This window comes from Nematolebias whitei, chromosome 9 (assembly GCF_014905685.2).
Source record: "Nematolebias whitei isolate Nwh7 chromosome 9, NemWhi1, whole genome shotgun sequence".
NCBI lineage: Eukaryota > Metazoa > Chordata > Actinopteri > Cyprinodontiformes > Rivulidae > Nematolebias > Nematolebias whitei.
The window spans coordinates 19009457-19015782 of record NC_056506.1 but is presented as its reverse complement, the minus strand read 5'-3'; positions in this window follow the sequence as shown (position 1 = coordinate 19015782).

Below are 6326 nucleotides of genomic sequence, written 5' to 3'. Positions count from 1 at the left end.
ACAGTGCTATAGGAAACTTATTATTTACACACAGTGCTATAGGAAACATTATTTACACACAGTGCTATAGGAAACTATCATGAATGAATGCCTTTTATTAAACTCAGTTTATTTGTATAGCGCGGAGTCACAACAGAAGTCGTCTCAGGGCACTGAACAAAAACACTCGCATACATTACAAAAGACAATTAGTGAAAATTATATATATTTATACAACTTATAACCTATGGAGAATGTTTTAATATGAATAATAGAATAGAATAGAATATTATAATATGTTCAAAATGTAATTTTATATGTTCTGATGTGTGCTCATTAATCCAGCTAGATAAATCTAACAAGGTTGAGTCTGGACGGATTCTTCTTAGTTGAGATGTTTCGTCTTTTGTCCAAAAGACTTCTTCAGTCTGAGAAGCTGCAAGTAGCTGGTTCATCCCAAAGATCCAGTCCCCCGGCACAAACAGAGTAATGTTGTGTATGTTCAGTGTCAGGAGGGCTGTGATCAGTCTTACATCAGGGAAACTAAGCAGCCATTGGCCAAAAGGATGGACCAGCACAGAAGATCAACATCATCAGTTTACACTCATCCTCAGACCAGCAGTCACTCTTTCAGGAATGAAGATGTTCACTTCCAAGTTCAAGTCAATTTTATTGTCATTCTCATCACATGTGATACATGAGGAAGGAAATTATGTACTCATCCTTGTGTTAGGTTATTAAAATTATTTTATGACATTATATTTTGTTAACTGTGACAATAGTCTTAAAGTAGAGTTTGGTGTTATTTAAACATTCCATCCAAGATGTGTCAGACAGAGGATGATTGCTTTTTGCTGACAGATACACTGAAGCTGCCTCACTGACCTAGTTTTGATAACCACAGCTAATTCAAGGCAGTAGTTGCAAGATAAGTTGATAAACGGAGAAACTCACAAGTTGTAAAAAAAACCTTCCTCTTATTATATCCACGTTATTCCTGTGGGCTCTACTGTATAAATGATTCTGGGTACAACTTCCTGTCAGACACAGGAAGTAACAAAAGCATTTAGCTAAGGCAGTGGTGCACAGGCCGCGGTTTATTTGAAAGTATTTTACATTCAGTTTAGCAGATAAAACACTGTTTTTGTTTTGTTTACATTAATTTAACAACCGTAAAGTTTACTAAAATAGCCGTGCTGAGTTCAGGTACCTGTTGTGTTCATGGCTGCATGAACAACCAGACCAAACTAAATCAGTGGCTACAACAACAGAGTTTCAAACACGGACACAAAACAAAAATTAAAGCTGCAAGCAGCGTTGAAGGCCCTCGCAGCGAAGCGCCGCTGCGGCCTCATGGCGACCGCGGGAACTGCAGCGACCCTTCCCGGTCGCCATCGAGAACGCTCACGCTACCGTCACGCGCCCGTTCCCCGGAATGCGCATTCGCCGAACCTTTCACATAAGCTGCGACCGCATATATAACTATTGTAATAATATAGGGGGCGCATTTGAGTCAAATATTAAACAACAACACCACTGCGTCCATAAGTCCTCACTAGTCAAGCACCAAAAATCTGGTCAAGATCGGACGATATATCACTGAGATATAACAGTTTGATTTATGTAGGGGGCGCACTTGAGTCAAATATTAAACAACAACACCACTGTGTCCATAAGTCCTCTCTAGTCAAGCATCAAAAATCTGGTGCAGATCGGACGATATATCACTGAGATATAACAGTTTGATTAACCTAGGGGGCGCACTTGAGTCAAAAGTAAAACAACAATACCATTGCGTGTTTAAGTGCTTACTTATCACACACCAAAAATATGGTCCACATCGGATGACATATCACTGAGATATAACAGTTTGAATAATCTAGGGGGCGCACTTGAGTCAAATATTAAACAACAAAACTAAAATGTCCATCAGCTCTCAGTAATGATGCACCCAAAATCTGGTCCAGATCGGATGACATATCACTGAGATATAACAGTTTGAATAATGTAGGGGGCGCACTTGAGTCAAATATTAAACAACAAAACTAAAATGTCCATCAGTTCTCAGTAATGACGCACCAAAAATCTGGTTCAGATCGGATGTTGTATCACTGAGATATAACTGTAAGAAGAATGTAGGTGGCGCTGTGGAGGCTCTTGGCCACTTATCATGGAAACCTGTTCAGAGGTGGATAATGATCAATCATAGTGATTTTGGTTCATCTGGGTTCAAATCTGTGCAATTTAGAGCCAAACGTATTGCAACGGCGTCACTTTTTAATTCGCCATGGCGCCACGCCCACATTCTCCAGCTATAACTGTTTTGTTGTTTAAATCAAGTCAGACCATCTTATCTGTCTTCTAACACAGGATCATCCTGATTATGTGAAGGGTGTCAAAGAAGGACCATTCCAAGCCAAAAAAGTCACTTCCTGTTCTGAGGGGGCGGGGCTTTGATGACGTCACAATATGACCTCAGGGTATCGTCGGGCATGGGACAGGGATGACTCGTGCCAAATTTGGTGCAAATCTGTCATTCAAGTTGAAAGTTATAACGTTTGGAAATTTATGGCGTGAAGCTCAACTTTGAGGCCTGGCCACGCCCCTTTAACAAAACGAAACCGAAAGCTTTTGATAACTTTTACTCTCCAATGTCTTAAGGGCCTAATAACCAAGTTTTAAGTCAATCCTTGAAAATCCCTAGGAGGAGTTCGTTAAAATTCGCCGTTAAAAACGTCCAAAAATTAACCTTTGACCCAAAATGGCCAACTTCCTCTTGGCTTTGGACCGGAGCGCCAAGAGACTTTTTCATAGGTCCTGAGAAGATACACATGTTCACCGAGTTTCAGATTTATCGGTCGAAAAATGGCTCGGGGCTGAGGTTTTAAAATATTCTAGGGGGCGCTAGAGAGGCTATTGCGCAATCATCGTGGTTTCCTGTTCAAGGGGCGGGCAATGATCGATCATAGTGATTTTCATGAACCTCGGATCAAATCTGTGGAATTCAGAGCCAAACGTATTGTAACGGCGTCACTTCTGACTTCGCCACGCCGCCACGCCCACATCCTCCAGGGGAAACGCTTTGCGCTTCAAAGCAAGTCAGACCAACTTGTTATCTGCCTTCTAACACAGGATCATCCTGATTGGGTGAAGAGTGTCAGGGAGGGAGCATTCCAAGCCAAAAAAGTCACTTCCTGTTCTGAGGGGGCGGGGCTTTGATGACGTCAAAATTTGACCTCAGGGTATCGTCGGGCATGGGACAGGGATGACTCGCGCCAAATTTGGTACAAATCTGTTTTTCAATGTGAAAGTTGTAGCGTTTGGAAATTTTTGGCGTGAAGCATAATTTTGAGGTCCGGCCCCGCCCCCTCAACATACGTCGGTTTGCACCGTTTTGATAACTTTAGGTCCCCCATGCCTACTGAGCAAAATGGCCAAGGTTTGAAACCGATTGAGCGAAATCCCTAGGAGGAGTTCGTTCAAATTCGCCGTGTACGAAAAGTGAAAAATGGCCAAAATTGACCCTTTGACCCAAAATGGCCGACTTCCTGTTTGGTTTAAGGCATACCTCCAAGAGACTTTTTTTCATGATTCAGTGGGTTGTACATGTGTACCAAATTTCAGCTCTCTAGGACTTACCAGTTGTCATATCTCACGTTAGGGGGCGCTGTAGAGCAGTTTGGCCACGCCCACTTTTGGTTCCATTATCATACTACTATTTCTCGCGGGGGACAATTTTGGGTCAAATATGGTGAGTTTTCGAATATGTTAAGGCCTCCAAATTAGCGCTCTTTGACGGAAAAAAATTTGAAACGACACAATAACAATAGGCCTTCGCAGCGCTTAGCTGCTCGGGCCTAAAAAGAGTGTTCTTGTGAAAAGAGGTATAGTTTCCATCACCTATCTAGAAGAATGTGGCTGAAAAAATCACTGGAGGAAAACCTGCATCCTTTGTGGCTGGACTACAATAAACCACCGGAGAGACACTGGATCCTAAGAACGATTGAAAACAGTGACAAAAATGTCAGGTATGATTTCAAGTATGAAGGACACAGAATATATGTTCATCTTCAGTATTACAATTTTCTCTAATTAACCCAAGCTCGGTGATGGAGGACTTTAAGGCTTTGTCTGGACTGTGTCTGATTTAAGGGCAATAAGATTGTGTCCCACCTCTTTTAACAAAACACCTTACATACTATAATACTGTCAACTCCTACATGTGTCCAGTTAACCACTTTTTTGTCTGTCCAAACAGGTCTCACTTGTAAATGAGTCTTCGAGGCTCAATGTGATTTATCTGTTTAAATAAAGGTTGAATGAATAATACTGTGTAGATACTAATACACCTCAGAGCTTTTCAGGTTGTTCATCACTTCACCATCTGAAGACAGTGAAGTATCTAAATATGCTAGCAGATGTAATCTGCAGCCACTTCTTCAGCTCGTCCTCCATCCCTCGTCCTCAGCAGGAAGCAGGTATGATTATATTGTCCAGCTTGAGCTCTGACAGGTGGTGTTCCTACATATTAAATCCAAAATGCTCAGATAAATTACATTAGATTGTACTGTTCACACATAAACAAACACCGGTTCTGGTCCACACCATAAGTTGCGCCCATAATCCACGCATGGCACCATGGGGCCTAGAAATAAGGTGGATAAGATAATCATCTGGCAGAAATACGAATGTGGTTGTGGGTGTCTTCAACAGGATGCTGTCTCAGCTGGACTGGATCGGATGGTGTGTCCACTGTCCCCAGGAGTGTCCAACCTGAAAATCCAATCAGAGAGGCCTAAAGGACCTCCCCAACTGCTTACACCAATCAGATAGTTGCACATTCTCAATATAACGGTGTAAAAGATGAGATGGTCATCTTCTCTGAATGGTGACATCAGCAACTCAGTGAATTACTCACATGTGGACTGTGGCCTCCTGAACAGAAGATGCACGAATATATGCATTTAACTTTCTACAATGTCAAATAAATGTATTTGAGTATCTCTAGGAATAAACGTACACGCTTTGACAGTCAAACACATTTTCGAGACAAAATCTAAAAATCTTATTTTTTGTGTGCATCAGAATTTTTTCCAGATGCTCTTGTAACCTCACAGTAACGTTACTTCACTCATGTTCCTGAGGGGAAAAATCAGCCAAATTGAAATACATTAAAAATAAGTTTATTCCCATTTTTATATCATACATCAGTAGGAGGTGCTCAGCTTTTGCATTTAAGACGGTAAACATCACCGACAGGTGGCTGCAAGTTTCCACCAGAAGCGGTATGTTCTCTCAACTAAAAGACCCTTGAGTTACACTTCTCATCTCGTCTGACAAAACTGTTCTTATTTTGTCTGAAACAAGCAAAACCAAACATGTTGCACAAGTGAACATTTAGTACTGAAAAGCTGTTCCACATGCATGCAGGCTGCAGAATGGGACGCTCCATCATAAGCATCAACATCATAAGCAGGTGCACCGTGCTCCTGAAGCTGGCTCGTACATTCAGGTCAGTATAAGTAAAAAATATATAATCATAAACTGGTGTTGAACGTGAGTTAAAACATAAAAAAAATAAAATAAAAAAAACTACTAAAAAACCCTCTGTCAGACCACACGTGCAAGACTGCCTAAAAACAAGGCCTCATTTTCAGCTACCAGATTTGGAGGGTCATCACAAAACTTTTTTTTTTCTTCTAATGGTCAAAATAAAAAAAAAGAAATTCAAAGGACCTTAAAGTATTTAAATGTAAAAGAGTCCATTTAAATTTGATATTTGTATTTGAGGTTGAGATGGCTCAGACTTATTGGTTTCATTTGTTCACACTTTATAAACTAGTTCCAAGTTGGACATGTTGGAACTTCCAACATGTCTTCACTCTAGATCAGGGGTCTGCAACCTGCGGCTCTGGAGCCACATGTGGCTCTTTGGTCCCTCTGCAGCAGCTCTTTCAAGCTTTGACCAAAACTGACATAAAACTGAATTTTATTGGTTGTTATACAAAAAAAATAGTTTTAGCAGTTTTCCTGTCATTTCTTTCGCTGAAACATGTACAAGGAAAATATCCTGATGCATGCTCAATAATCCAGGTAAAAAAAATCTAAAAAAGTTAAATCTGGTCCTCTGGACATTCAAAAAAACTAAACAAAGCAAATCAACAAAAAAATGTAGAAACGTTTCGTCTCTCATCCGAGAGACTTCCTCAGTCTGAGGTGCTGTTTTCAGCTCAGTCTTATAAATAGCACCTTCTCAGAGTGGATCAACCAGTTTTGCTGCTGACAACCAAAACCAGCTGCTCACATGCTCAAGAAGGACCATCAGCCTAACAATGGATCATTAGCAC